General features: G+C 46.3%; 1 long non-coding RNA gene across 1 annotated transcript in view; it reads left to right on the top strand.

The window, feature by feature from the left end:
- LOC309881706 overlaps positions 1–14,885 on the top strand; it is a 91,059-nt gene that overhangs the window by 57,210 nt on the left and 18,964 nt on the right. Inside the window, exons 3-4 of the long non-coding RNA XR_014318172.1 lie at positions 10,398–10,495; positions 11,069–11,230. This is a non-coding gene — a long non-coding RNA (uncharacterized lncRNA). The remainder of the gene's footprint in view (positions 1–10,397; positions 10,496–11,068; positions 11,231–14,885) is intronic.

The raw sequence follows: 14,885 nt of genomic DNA, 5'->3' as shown, positions 1-14,885 counted from the left end.
TGCCTGCAGGACCTGTGTGCTCGTGGTCTGCCCCTGCCATGAGTGCTGGTGGGGACAGAGAGAGCTCAGGAGGCTGGGATGCTGGAGGCTGCAAGTGGGGCAAGAGCATTACAAGCAAGCAGATAATGTCTGGGGGAGAAAAGCCAATTCCAGGGAACAGGGAGCAGCGAGACCTGCCGAAGAAGCCTTGTGGAGGCAGTTTTGGCAGCGTTTCTAGGAGGTGACTGATCACAAAGCTCTGATGACAGCCTTTTTCCAAGGCTTTTATGGACAATGCAGTTTAGTGTTGCAACAAAATTGGACTCTGAAATGCTCTGTGCAGCCTCTCTGTTGGCAGCCACATCATCCCAATCAATAACATCAGTCCATCAGCCTTCTAGAAGCACTTAATGGCTCAGGCACAATCAGCCAATTTCAAAAACAGAATGTTGCAAGTTTAATAGCGATCGGTCCTGTCCCTGCTGGTGTGAACTGAACCTCAGCTGGCATCACTGGGCTGTGCTGCTCTGAGCGAACTCAGAGACATGATGCGAAAGTTTTCTTGCAAACCCACTTCAGGAGATGCTTCTGCTGGTTCCAAGGGACCGTCTCCATCTTGAATATAAATGCAGAGGTGACTGCTATTTAAGTTTATGAGTGACTAAATCATACAACCCAGCTCAGGTCTGAGACCTCTGCAGGGCCAGGGCATTGCTCCTGCTCCACAAAGCCACGAGGAGTCCATCTCCTTGTCATCACTGTTTGAACCCTATTTTGAAAAACACAATGCGCCTCCTGCCTTTCAAGGTGTTCTGTACGTGAAAGTCAACTTGTAGGCACCCAGAGGCAGTGGCTTCAGACCTGAGAATTTGTCTAGAAAACGGAAACCAAAACAGTGAGGCAGTTGGAAATGGTGTAAAGAGGCAGCTTTGAAGATAGGATTTTATCTTTAAAAAGTATGTGTGGGGAGGAGAAAGCATGTGACTATGATGAACAGATGTAAGGAGGAGAAGCCTCTAGCATTTGTATTTGCAGCCCTTCCTTCTTTTTTTTTTTTTTTTTTTTTTTTGCCAGTATCTTTTTGCCAGTATCTGTCTGGAAGGAGGCGGATTAAAACAGAAACCGTGTAGTTATTTGTTTTTAAAATATTTTAATAGTTAGCTCAAAGGTTGGGAGAGCCCTCTGTTGGCCTTAAGCCACGTGTTTGGGGTTGGTTTTCCATTGGGGGTGGCAGGGAAGCATAACTATTATTTTTTTTTCCCTCACTGAGGTGAGACTTGTTGGAGAAATTCCTCCGATATGAAACTGCCATGGGCTTGGTTCGGTTACACTGGGAAGGAGCATCTGTGGTGTACAGGCACTGGGCAGAATTCGCAGCAGGCCCTTTGCAGCGATGTCTCTGTTATGTTCAGCGGCCACGTGGGGATTTCACAATTATTGCAGAACATAACTCAGAGCGCTGAAGTGAGCCGGTAAAATTATTTTATAAATCTTTCCGAATACAAGGGACAAAAAGAGGTGCAGTGCACTCGGGAGACTGACTGCTGAGCGTTGAGGGCACGTGGTTTATCTCCACCGAACAAAGTTCTACGTCAAAACCTGCATGCATCAGCACAAGAGGCATCAGAAGTACAAGAGCCCTCGATGACTTGGCCAGCAAGCCCTGTAGTCTAGGCAGTGTTTTCTTTTAACTCTCTCATGACGGGTCCTGCTATTGGTTCTGCAGAAACGATGTGGAGTTGAGCACAGCAGTTCTGCTCTTTCAAATGACCATTGCTGGAAGTGCAGCTGCTTGCCCCGGGCTCCTCTGGAAGCCAGGCTTGGTGTCCCTTCTTCCCCCGTGGCAGGGTCGGGCTGTTCTGCTGGGGTCGGTCCTGGTGTGTGCTGGAGGGACGCCCCCTTTTCCATTGGGAAGAAGGGTGGTGGATTGATACTGAATTTGAGGCCACCTCTCTATCTTCCCATCACTGCATTGGGCAAAGGAAAATACTGGATGCGCCGTGTTTCTTGTCTTCTGAGAGACGTGGTGCCCTGGCTTTGTTTCTGTAGTGTCAGAGTTCTTGTTTATAGCTGGTACCGTGCTGAAATTTGCTGGATAACAAAGTTGTTAAAATACCGAGTTCCCTTACAGATACCTTCAAATATCAACTTAACATCTAGTACTGTAAGAGGCAGAGGAGCAACTCTCCCAAGGGAAACAGAATGAGATTCTTGTGCCAGCGTATGAAACACCACATTGTGCAACCCAGACCAAAGACAATGGTGTTACTAATGCAAATCCTAAATTTCAGTGTTTGACCAGACTACAGCCATTTCAAAGCAGACCCAGCAGCACTATGAAGGGCTTTTTGTTTTTTCACCTCCCCCTGCCAAAGCACTTGTCCTGGCATTGAGGATGAGGATGCAGAGCCCCCCTGGTCAGGCTGCTGCTAGGTCTAAGCTGGTGGGAAGCCTGACTTCCAGCTGGCCCATTGCAATGGCCAAAGGAGGTGAGACCAAGGCTCATCTCTCAAATTCCAGATGTGCAGTGGTGAAGTGGTACTAGACCCAGGAGGTGGCTGGTGCAGAGCAATTCCTCCCTCAACACTCTTCCATTTTCCCTCAGACAGTTGTTTAAAGATGTCCAGAACCATAGCCTATACCCAATGGACTTTTTGTCCGTGCATTAAGTTGGTGTAAAAACCAGTTCTGCCCTTCGCTACAGCTCCTGGCACACAGTTGCACAATCCCCTGTAGGTGAAAACACTGCTGGTGAAGCTGCAGCTATTTCTCCTTGTAGAGCAAACCACACCCCAAGACCTTGTTTATAGCCCAACGGGAGGGACCACATTTGAAGACTGTTTCATGGCAACTGAAATCATAATTAGCACAGCTATCTTCATATGTTGCGAGATAATTTCTCTTCTGGAGGGGGTGGACATTAAGGTATATGTAAATAATCAATTAAAATGAAGGTTTCGTTACTGGCTCGCTCTCTAGCTGCCCTTTTGTAGGCAAACTTGGGTAATGTACCTTCTGGCTGGGCGTAAGCTGCTGGTGCAGTGCAGCAAAGGCAGCTGTGCGGTCCCTCGAGCAAGGGTGAGAGCAAAAGTGCATGACAGCACCGCAACCTTTACAGGATTAGCTGTAATTACAGGCTGCCGTTCTTTGTCAGAGCAGGAGGAAAAATCAAATATTTACTGCTGGGGATAAATGGGGAAGCAAGAGCTGTGCGTGTGCGCGCAGAGGGTGGGCCTGGTGCTGCACATCAGAGGCTGGAGCTGAAAGGTGGCAGCGCCTGCTGCTGCTGCTCGCTGTCAGCAGGTGAAGGAGACCTGGCAGCCGTGTGCATGGGCCCAGAGCTGACAGCACGCCGTGGCTGAACTTGGAGGTTACTGTATTTTTAGCGTCGCTGATGACAGAGATACCAACAGCAGAATGATCCCAGCTACCTTCAAGTGAGAAATTATTCACACTCTGTAAAAATAAAGCTTGATGCAAGCAGCTCTGTCTGTTCTGAAATAACTGCAGCTTGTGAACTTCTAAGTGTCCCTGTTTTTTAGTTCTTTAGAGAAGGGAAAACTTGCGGTGTTTCGCTCTTAGTCTGGATTGCCTGTTCCTGGTCAGCTCTCCTGAAAAGCATTTGGTGTGTGTGTCCTTGTTTTGCTCAGGCCTGGCACCAAAGCTGAGCATTAGGAGAATTTAAAGGCAATTTGGATCCACTTTGGTATCCCCAATACTGAAATGAATTTCTCTCTTCTCCATTTCAGCTAAATGTTGATCCCTTTGGTAAAGAAGCCTGAAAGAGGTAATGCCAGGCATGTGCTCCCCTCTGACCGTTCCCCTGATGCGTAATCAGAGAGACAGCATGAACTTGTGATACCAGAGCATCTTGTCCCTGCCCATCTGCTCTGGATGCTTTTTGAGGCAGAGATATCTATTTCCAGACAAGTGGCACTTGGTTTCAGTGGGAGAATCTGGATCTTTTGCAAAAGGTTTTACACAGACTTGAAATGAAGAAGGAGGAGGGAGGGTGAGTGGGGGGAAAGAAATCTATTTTAGTAATGCTTGATGTTTATAAAGTCTTATAATATTTCAACAAATGGCATGCACATGCCATACAAAGGCAGCTGTGGAAACAACCTTCTTCAAGAGAGTTGGTACTTCTTTTAATTAATTATTTGGGCAGTGTAAAAGGACATTCACATAAAAAGCCAGAAACGCATCATTTTAGCAGCACAGAACACTGTCACTAGTTCTCTGCACTGCTGAAAGTTCTTAGGCCTGTCTAAACCCTTCTCCTTGCGGCACCTTGCTTATGCCAGGTCGCTTCCCCGGGGCTCCATCGGTGCAGCAGGACAGAGCTGCCCTGCTCCAAACTTCTCTTTTAGACCTTATGAAAACTGGCATCAGCCCATGACTACGCTGTGGCCGCGGAGGGCTGGGGCTGAATGAACACACAGCATTGGTGTGGGTGAACTGGTGGCTGTTGGCCCACAAAGGCCCTGGTGTTGCTGCTCCTACAGACCCCTATTCCCTCTTCCTTCCCTGTCCCTAACTACAAGAGCCAAGCTTTGCTCAGAGGCCAAAGTGGTCTTTTAACAGCGTGTGGATGTAGTGGTGCGAGGTGTGGATTTTAATAACGACATGCCTCAGTCACCTCTAGTCCTGAAGATTGCATATCTTCATTAAAAACCTTTGCATTTCTAGAGTTGAGAGACTGTAGAAATAAAGGTATCGGCTGAAAATGAAATTACATTTTCGTGCAGGGGGAAATAGATTCTCCCGCACAGCTGATTGCCCTCCTACCCCATGCTTGTGCCGAGCGTGGAGCTGCTTTGTGCGTGTTCATGCACAAGGCAGATGAAATGACTCAGCTCCAGGAGTCAACAAAAAGCTTAAACAACGGTTGCAATATGGTAGAAAACCTTGTATGTGGACTTTCCACTTTCCAACTACTTACAACCTTTCATACAGTCGTATACATGGCTTTATCAGACAAAAACCTGAAGCAGGAATCCAGCTTGTTAACAGAATCACTTGGGTTGCAAGTGATGTTTCTTCCTTAATTTTACAAGCTTGATCACCTCTTTTTAAATGACAACATTTATTCCTAGAAGAGCTGATGGAGATGTTGGCCACGTTACTGATTTATGCTTCGGATATCACCAAGCTGTGTTTGTGTTAAGGAATGAGCTGTAAGCAGGGAAGTGGAAACTGTGGCTTAAAAGGTGAATATCCTCTGGATATTTAGGCACAGGTCTGAGGTCACAGCTTAAAATTAGTATTAACAACTCCTAGAAGTCTGCAGGGGTGTGTGGTTCCCTTCACTCCCTTTTTTTTGTATTTTTTTTTTGTTTTGTATTCCTAATTCAGTTGAGTAAACCATTGCATGGTTGGCACTCCGTTGAGGACAGCTTGGGGGACTGGCTGAGTGAGACTACATCGGGTCAAACTTGAGATACATCTGCAGCATGCATCATTTATTTGTCATTTGATTGACTGGAGTTATTTACTGGTCATGTTGAGTCCTTCCTCTATTATATGCTGCTCCGCAAGAGGAAGGATAATGCAAATGTGTGTTGTGGACTTGTTCCAAGCCATACGGAGATGAACATTTCTTGTTGAAATGCTAGTCTCATTTGGGTGGCATAGCAGAGGGTTAGGCTGTAGAAAAAAAAAAATCTATTTTTTTTTTTTAGATATAATCTCATAATAGCTGAAAAGTCCAGCTTGAGATAGTTACTTGTTTTGGAAAATCGTAACACAAGGAGCTAAAACTCAACCAAGTTGTGTGCAGTGGAAAACAGAGCTGGATGCTGAAAGGTCCTGGGCAGACTGTGCCAGGAGAGCAGTAACATAATCCGTAATGTAAAGTACATATTATGTAAACATAACATTTACTGTAATGTAAAGTATAGCTTAGAGTTCGAGATAGGTACAGAGGGAGAACATTTAGCAGCCTCTAGTATGTTTACTTTGGAGAAATTGCAAATGGATGTTGGAGAACCAGCTTCATGACTGGTGTTTAGATTAGGAAGCCAGGCAGCCAAATATTGCTGTAGAAAATGCTGAAATGCCAAGACCCTCAAACATTGAGGCCATGTTGTTTTAGGAACCTAAAGGACAAGGAAAACTAAACAGATATCTGGACGCCTTCTTTACCTAAGAATACAACTTTTAAGGGTCTTAAGAAAATAAAATCCAGGTATGTTGTTACCTGGGCTGTTCTGTTCCACAAAGATTCCTTTAAAATGCTGTCACTTGGTTGAAATAATATGAGTGTTTTCAACATCTTCATAGACAGAAATCCATGGCCTTTCTCCTTCACCAAATCACTTCTGTCTTCTGAGCTACTTATTTCTTCAACAGTGGATATTTTAGCGCTACTTTAGCTTCTCCTCTGTCTCTTCCACCTGTAGGCTCCGTGGTATTCCTGAGCAAGTTAGTTGCACATCTGCAAGGAATTTCAGGGCTGTGAACCTTCAGTAAGGCTCTGTTACCTCTCCTGGGGCATCTACGTGGTTGGGAGAGCTTGGAGTGGGAGAAGAAATCTGGGTGCGTAGCTGCGTAATTGAGTTTCTGAAGGGCTGTTTGGAACCAGAGCCAGGCTGATGAGGAAACAGCAATGGGTGCCTGGCTCCAGACAGTCCTGTCAGCTCAAAAATGATAGTTAGGATGGCTGTTACCACAGGAAAGGTTAAATATGTTGTCTTTTCTTTCATTGCACTGCCCAGTGAAAGCTACTGAATGAAGCTGGGAAAGCTTGTCTATGTCCATCGTGATAATGGAGCACAAACATTGCTTTGGGTAGAGCCCTGTAATCACCTGGGAGGAAAGAATTAAAACATCTCAGGTATGTTCTAAGAACAATGTAGTCTTTAAACCTCACCGTAAATATAAAACAACAGAAGTGGGTTTCTTCACAACCACCTTTATAAGCCTCATATTCAAATATTGTGACCAATGATTGAATGGATTGCGAAGTTGACAGGAGGCAAAATATTGACTTACCTTAGCAGTGTATTAGCCCTAGCCAGCCCCAGAAATGCCTGTCTTCTCATTCTGCTGTCCTGAAGCAAGTCTGCATGTTGGGGAAGACACTCCTGGCCCTGTGGCATCCTCCTGAGTGATCAACTGATGTTCTGAGAGTGTAAATATCACAAGATTTGGAATACAATCTGGAAAGTTAAGTTAGAGCTTGTTACGCGGTCGGTGCCAGCCCTGCTCAGGCATCCTGCTGGGTGGCTTCTGCCTGGTCCCTGGCTGGGCAGAGACAAGATTGCACCCAGCTTTTGGCAGGATGCTGGTGCAGGCATGGCCTGGCGCTCTGAGGCTGCACAGGCGGTAATCTAGACACAGATGGATTTCAAAGGAGCCTCCAGGCGGGAACATTGCTGCTTCTCCGATGTGGGTTAGTTGGCTAGCGTGACAGGCAGCTCTCTGGTATGACAGCAATTAAAGCCATAGAAATAGGATGCTCATAGAAGTGGCCAAAATAATAAGCGCGGTGATTTCACGGCTCAGAGAGTAACTACATGGGCTGCTTTTGGTACCGCATCGATGCGGTGGTGGTACCCTGGCCTGCCGTCACCACGATGTGAAGATCAGTGGCATGTTTTCTGGGAAGTCTCACGCTGCCTGCTCTTCTGCTTGGGCTTTGCGGTTGTCCTTGCTGGCTTGAGCTCTTGCTTTTCATTTTTTGGGGGACAGATGCACTGGTATTGGGAAGACCTGAGAATTGCTTAATTTAGACTTCTTCAGTTTGCTTTTTGTCTGTGTGTGGAAACTGGTCTATTCTAGCCCTATCCTGGCTGGATCTCCTTTTGAACTGATGTTCAGACACACACGAGGCCAGCGAGGGAGTATTTGCCAAACAGAAGTTGGGCAAGCCACAACGGGCTGGATTTGAGTGAGCAAAGTAAAAAATGAAAATTACAGGAATGTAATTTTGAATGTCTCAGTGAGTCACAATCTGTTTGTTAGCAACAAAACACTGTTTGGAGATCGGCTGGGAAGAGGAGTAAGAGACAGATCACATGGCCTTTGCTCATGCTGAGCAGCCCATCGTCCTGCTGTGGGACTCCAAAAGATTTGTGTTGTCAGACAGGAGGCGTGATGGCAGAGAGGTGTGCAGAAAGAGGGAAGGAATCGAGTATATTGCCTGGGGCTTGCTACACCTAAGTCAGGGCACAGTTCTGCTCCATTCTCTTTTCTAGATCAGTCTGGTGCTTAAAGAGGTGGGTACACTGCTGTCTAATCTGGAATAAGTTTTACTTCAATATTAACCTGAAAGTAGATAGGAAGGCAAGCCCTGTCCACATGAAGGCAGCTTTGTTGTTTAGTCTTTAATAATCATTTTATTTTAACAGAGAGGCCTAATATCTGTGTGATGATTAATTTCTGACTGTTGGATTACTGAATGTTATTCATTTAAAAAAAAAAAACAAACTCAAAGTATTGCTTGTGTTGCCTTAGACAGATTCTCTATGGGGACTTCTGCGTTTGAAGACCCCATTTCCTTGGCACTTTTCAGTGATGACTGTGTCGGAAATAACATTTTAAAAGTGTTTTCCTAGCAGAAGTGACTTGATACTTCTGCCTCCATCCTGGCCTTCTGTTCAGGGACTCTGAGAAAACAGAAGCAGGGCACAGCCCTCTCTCTGTGCCATGCACAGCTGTGTCAGCTCCGAGCACGGGCCTTCTCTATGGCCACCCGGGAATGCGGTTGTTTAATGCGTGCACGGCACTCCCGCCCATCCAAAGCATTTGCTTGGAGCGATTTTGCAAATAGTGAGACTTCAGGGAGCGCAGGGAGCTTTCAGTGACCTAATGAGGAAGGAAGATGCTAATGCCGTAGGTTGGATCCTGTCATTTTTGCTCATGCTCAGAGTTCTGTTGACTGGGAGAAACCAGGGGCTCAGGCATAACCGGGCCACGCTGCTAGTGATACTCCTGATGGATGTCACATTGCTTTTTGCAGGGTGAGAACTGCAGTGAATTGCAATTGGAGTGACTTTTAGTGAGTTCTTTACAAGCTGGTTCATAGTCTCAGTTAAGCAACGCATCCATTATTCATTGGGTTTATGACAGTTCCTGGGGGGCCTAATAAAACTCGGGCTGAATTACGGTGGGCAGCAGAACCCCTGCCCCGATCAGGCTGTGTGGAGAAGCAAGGCAGGCGAGATGGGGAAAGGGCTGGCAACAGAGCGCTGTTACAGACTTAGCCCCGTTCTCATTCAGCAGTGCACGGTCGCTGCGCTCTGCCTGCGTTGATGCGGGGGCTGTGTGTGAGAACATGACACAAATGGAGAGCAGAAGATTGCTCTGTTCCAAATTTCCCTTTTTTTTTTTTCCCCGTCCTTTCATGCCTGCGATCTAGCTTCTTTTTCTGTCGCAATTTCCAAACATGCCAGGTTGCTTTCAGGGTGAGGCGATTTAGGAAGAGGTGAGCAGAGAGGCCAGCCATGGATGTGAGATGGGCTGGGAGCTTCCAAAGAATGGGTGCACTGGGGGCACTGAGGCTGTCACAGGGCTGTGGTGGTGTTTGTTGTTGTTGATTTGATTTTTGTAGAGAGAGCTCTGAAGCAGACCTGTGGTGTGACTGGGCCTTTTGTAGGGTAGGTGAAAGAAAGCCTGTTTTGGGGAGAGCTGACCTGATGACCCGATGCACATTTTTCACATGCAGGGAGAAATCTGCTCTCCAGCTGATGCAATTCTGGATGAATGGCGAGGAAGAAACATACACTAGCTTTACAGGGGTGTTCCTGGATCTGCTCAGTCCCTTTTGAGAGAAGTTTGGGGTGCAAGCATGGTAGGTGCCCACCCAGCCAAGTTTTCTCCTTGCTTCTACTTCAGAGATGTCCAAGTTCAACTCCCCGCCGCTTTGATCCCATGGCTTCAAAGGTTCAACTCCACTAAACTCTGTCCCATTCTTCTGATTTGGGCACTCTTTCTTAAGGAGGGCTTTTGACATATTTAACCTAAGGACGTTCTGGCTAGTGTCACGGGTAGCCAGATCTGTACTATGTGGCTCCTCGGGTGTCCGTCGTCTTCCTTTTTGTTTTACAGAGCCCTCCTGCCTTCACATCTTTCTCACGTCACTAGCTGGGAATTGCTCTTCCTGCCCTAAAAGAGCAAACCTTTGGGACTGCAGATGCGTGCAGTGACAATAAGTCACTCCCTTGGGTACTCTCTGGCCCCTGAGGTGGGCTCGTGGGTGACAGTACCTGGCGGTTGGCATCCTGTGGTCAGCACAGGTTGAGCCAAGTTGTATGCAGCACCCAGTGCTCTTGTGCAGGTGTTAGGGTCAGGACTTGGGGGTGGAGAACGTGTTAATTGTAGGTTGGTGTCCTATGAATTCTTCTAGATGAAGCTGAGACTAAGAGCAGAAGGGGCTTAGCCCCTGCTTTTTTTAATAAGCCCTTTTCTTCTTTCAGTCTGCTGCTAATAAACGTGTGAACTAAAGACAAAGGAAAGAATAAATGAAGAATGACTCCTGTGGAGCCGATGGAAATGGGCAGATGCAAAGCTGGAGGTAACACGAGTGTTGGACTTGGGGGCTCATCTTATCCTAGGTGGACAGGGGCTTTGCCTCCGTTCCTGCTGAACTCATACAGAGAAGATACCTGTTTTCCTCCATTTTAATAGCATCATAACACTGATCTAAACTGGAGCAGTGCACACCTAGAAGTTGTCTTTCCATGGAGAACTTGTTAAAATGTTTTTTATGGAAGTCCTCCCTGCAGCTAGAAACCCTTTCAGAGTTTTTCTTTTCGAGGAGCACCGTCAGTGACTGTGTGAGCCCCTCCACAGCCTGTGCCAGCGCCAGCCTGCCTGCCTGAACGTGGCAACCAGAGGGACTGGCCAGCAAATCCCAGGAACACGGTGCCACCGTGTTGGCTGCTCGCTGCCAACCCCTGTGGAAAGTGCCAGGGGGATATAACAGTGTGACTCACGCTACAGGCTGCTCCCTTTTGTTATGGAAACTGTTGCCAAAGACTGAAAATTAGGCCCATAACAAAATAAATGGGTGATTTGTGTGTGTGTGTATGTGTGCAAACATCAGTTAGCACACCTTTTTAATTTTTTTCTCTATCTTGTGTTTTAGTCTCCTATCTTGTGAACCTTTGGGAACAAAGAAAGGATCTGAAGGACATCTGATTCCCTGCCAACCAAATGTGGTAGCTGCTCACTGTTGGTGCAGATATGAAGATGTGGTGCTTGTACGTCTCGGGACATCACACCTGTGCTACATACTTCAGCTGCCTGGGTAAGCAGCTTCCTTTAATCCACAGAGCCATTACACTCCAGGGTAATAAGGCAAGACACCTGCACTAACAACTCATAGGTGGCGGTGCTTCAGCAGGAAATTCTCATCAAGAGCTGCATGCACAGAAAATATTTGAGGGATTTGCAGTTAAAATAGAGGGTTACAGAATCCAGTCAGGAAGGCCAGAGTGAAGGAGGTGAGCAGAGGTCAGGCACATGGAGAGATGCGTGCTCTTGTACCTCAGAGTGTAGCAGGTGTTATTGTCAGCTCCCTAACAGCAGAGCAGCCTTTCTCTTGAAGGTCAGCCTGTTAAGAGCTGACTTTCTCAAATAGACAAAGATCTTTGCCATGAAGTAAGGCAAACTTCTGCATAAGATGTTCGTTCTATTTCAGGAAAAGAAAATGCTATTTTGAAGTGCTCTTTTGATTGGGTCTGTGTAGTACAGCATCCTGCCTTGGCCGTACAACTATAGAATGGTTTGGGTTGGACTCTGGACCTGCTCCAACAGCTCTGTTTCTGTCTTGTGCTGGGGGCCCAAGAGCACTGGTCACCATTCACTGCTGAGAATTAGGGCTGGAAAGCCTTCACCAAAAACCTTCACCACAGCTCCCCGTGCTTTTGTGTGAGAACTTGTACTAGTTACTTGTATTATATGAAATGAAAAATCTTTTATATCTATTTCCATTTAATGTTGTGACTATCCCTTGCTAAGTGTGTGCGCATAATTCTGGTTAGCAAATATCTCCTTGCTTACAATTTGCTTATCAAAACTAGAAGGAGTCAGAATTGTCTCAGGTGCAATGTATTGGACTAGGTCAGCATTACTCTCTTGCCAGGAGTTTTTCCTGGGCAAATAAAGGATCTAGCTAGCATTCATATAGATTTTTGTTTTGTTTTGGCAAAGCATTAGATGATTTCATACGTACATCTTGCTTGTGGTTGTCATAAGGACTGTTTGGAAGTCTTAGCTCTAAATTGTCTCAGGTAGATGGCTGAAAAAACAGACATCTCTGCTGTTGTAGCTTTAGGATTACATCTCCACAGTTCAAAAGTCCTGTAAGAGTCTTAGATGGAAGATGCTGGACTAGACCTCAGTGGCATTGCCACCTTTTCTGGGGTGGTTTTGAGATGCCAGTGATACAGACTGGGATGGCACTGATGTGCTCCATTTATTCGCCATCTGCTACACAGCAGGAGCAGCACGGATTTTCTTCAGAAAGTAGGTTCTCCTTTCAGGTCTCTGTGTTGCTGTTGAAAATATAGAGCATCTCATTTCATTTTTAGAGGGAAATTAACCTAAACACAGGCCTGACTGTGCCATGGCTGCTAAGCTGATGACCATTGTATTTATCCTTTAAGGACACATTCATGGCAAGCTTCAGTTCAGAGGTCGTCTGCAGCCCGACAATGTTAATAGATCCCACTCTCCACTCCATGCCTTGGAGGAAGGCACAGTCCTCATAATAGGCCAAATTCATGGACTTATATTTGTTCCATAATTATCTCTGGAAAGAAATTTCTCACTGATTAACATATGCTCAGAAGCATTCACAATGAATAGGCCTTATAGTTTTCAGCGTACCGCAGACATTTGGTCGTATCTTCAGCTGGTGAAAACTGGCATCGCTTTGTTGCCTTTCCAAGTCATTTTACAATGAGTGAAGATTGGTCCTTCTGTTCTCCTTCACATGAAGGTCATGTAACTTTTGTGGCTTTGTGCAATATGTTCTTTCTAAAAGGAAAATGAATGTATAGTTGTCTTTTATTTTGCAATGATCTTCTAAAGTACCCAGTTCAAAGATTCAGCATGCTTGACACACTTTCCACCCATTTCTTTCAAATTAATAATCCTCTGATGCCTCTCACATGATCTGTTGGTCCTAGCAGGGTTTGAGCTTTGATGGAGGAGGGGTCTTTGAACAAGGGAGGACTGGAAAATCTGGGGAACTTCTGTTTCACAGCCTTTGATACTGTGCTGATACTCTATCCTACTGTTAGGCTGCTTCAGTACTTCCAGTCTCAGGGTCATTTCAGAAAAGATACGGGAGGGATTCTCAGTTGTCTTTTCTTCAGTTTTTGTAGCTGTCTGGGGGGGAATACCCTAATAACTTGCCCACCAAGACTCCCAGTACCTTGCTTTCAATGGCATCTGAGGCCAGGATGCTTCAAAAGAGCAGAGCAGAGAACCAGCTCCCCCCCCGAGAAAAGGTCTCATCCTGAAGCCTTGGTAAGAGGGCTGGCAGGTGGGAATTTTTCCATCCCTCCCTTTCCTCTCTGTGATGATTAAGAGCATCAGCTGCTACTTGCTCTGAGCAAACGTTTAAGAATTTCTCTCACGGATAGCCAAGACATGAGTTGTTCTGAAGGCCGACTAAAACTGGGGATCAGCTTCCTGCACAGTCAGGCCTTGGATCAGATCCCCCTGTATGGCAGGGAAATGTGTCGTCAGCTGGGCATGCTCCAGGCCTGCCTCCAAAGGGTCCCCAAAATGAGAGCTGTTTAGAAGTCTGAGAGAAATTACAGAAACAAACTGACTTGAGAAGGTTTCAGGAGATGAGGTGGAAAAGTCCCCTTTGAATGCTGATAGATTTGGGGCTCCAAAGCCCAGCAGAATCGGTGACAGAGGAAGAAACAAGCAGATTGGCAAGCAGCAGCAGGAGTCAGATCTGCTTTCTAACATCCTGGGAGTTCTGCAGTGTCTAGGGAGAGCTTGCTTTATCAGCCCTTTCCCTAGCAGGAGCACCAGCAGAGACTTTCTGCTCTGTTTGGCCACGAGTTTTCTCACAATTCCTATGAACTCAGTAGCTTGGAGGCCTTTCCTTCCAATTCCCAGAATGCTGAAATCAAACAACTCCCACGGGCACCTGGGCACGAAGCGAGACCACACATGGAGCACAGCCCTTATAAGCTGGGAGGAAATGGCTGCAGATCCCTTCTGAGGCAGGTGCCACTTTCCTCTGTCTGATCTCCAGGAAGGATCACCTTTGAAGGGAACAGGGTGACTGCCCTGTGACACACCAGGCAGCTGTCAGTGCTGTTTCACTTCGAGGCAGGCACTACCTCATCTCAAAGCTCTTGTTTGCACTTGATGCTTCCTCAGACATCCTGAATCACTCTTTACCCGCATTCACCCTGGTTACATCTGTTTTCTCTGTGGTTGTGTGGTGGTTGGGAAAGTCCTCAAGTACAAAGAAAGACAAAACTGGCTTCTTCCTCAAAACTTAGCCCTGCTGTTTTTATAATGAGAAAGCATTTTGGATGTCCCATTCCTTGAGAAAACACAACTGCATGTCAGTCTCAGCATTTCACAGGTCTTGAAACACAATGTAGTTTTGCTGTATGCTTGTGGCTGGGGTTCTCCTGGGGTGTTGAACTCCAAGGCATTTAGGACAAATTAGATTTTTATCAAAATGAGATGTCTAGGAGCACCCTCTCAGTCCCTGCCCTGGAAATGGCTGTAGGTCTGTGTCAGCATGAAAGAACAAAATGAACAATTTTATTCTGATTTTCAGTTTTGAAGGGTGTTTGGGTGTTCAGCTCAACCCTGGCAAAAGTTTGCTGCTTGCTGCTGTCTGTGCATGTGCATGGCTCTGAAACTTGGATCGCTCGATCTTTGCCATTGGTTAGGAGCATGTGCCCAGCTAGCTGTCTGCG

The sequence above is a fragment of the Aythya marila genome (assembly GCF_965140915.1).
Source record: "Aythya marila genome assembly, chromosome: 10".
Classification (NCBI taxonomy): domain Eukaryota; kingdom Metazoa; phylum Chordata; class Aves; order Anseriformes; family Anatidae; genus Aythya; species Aythya marila.
The sequence above is the reverse complement of the archived record's forward strand: the minus strand, read 5'-3'. Positions and strand labels throughout refer to the sequence as shown.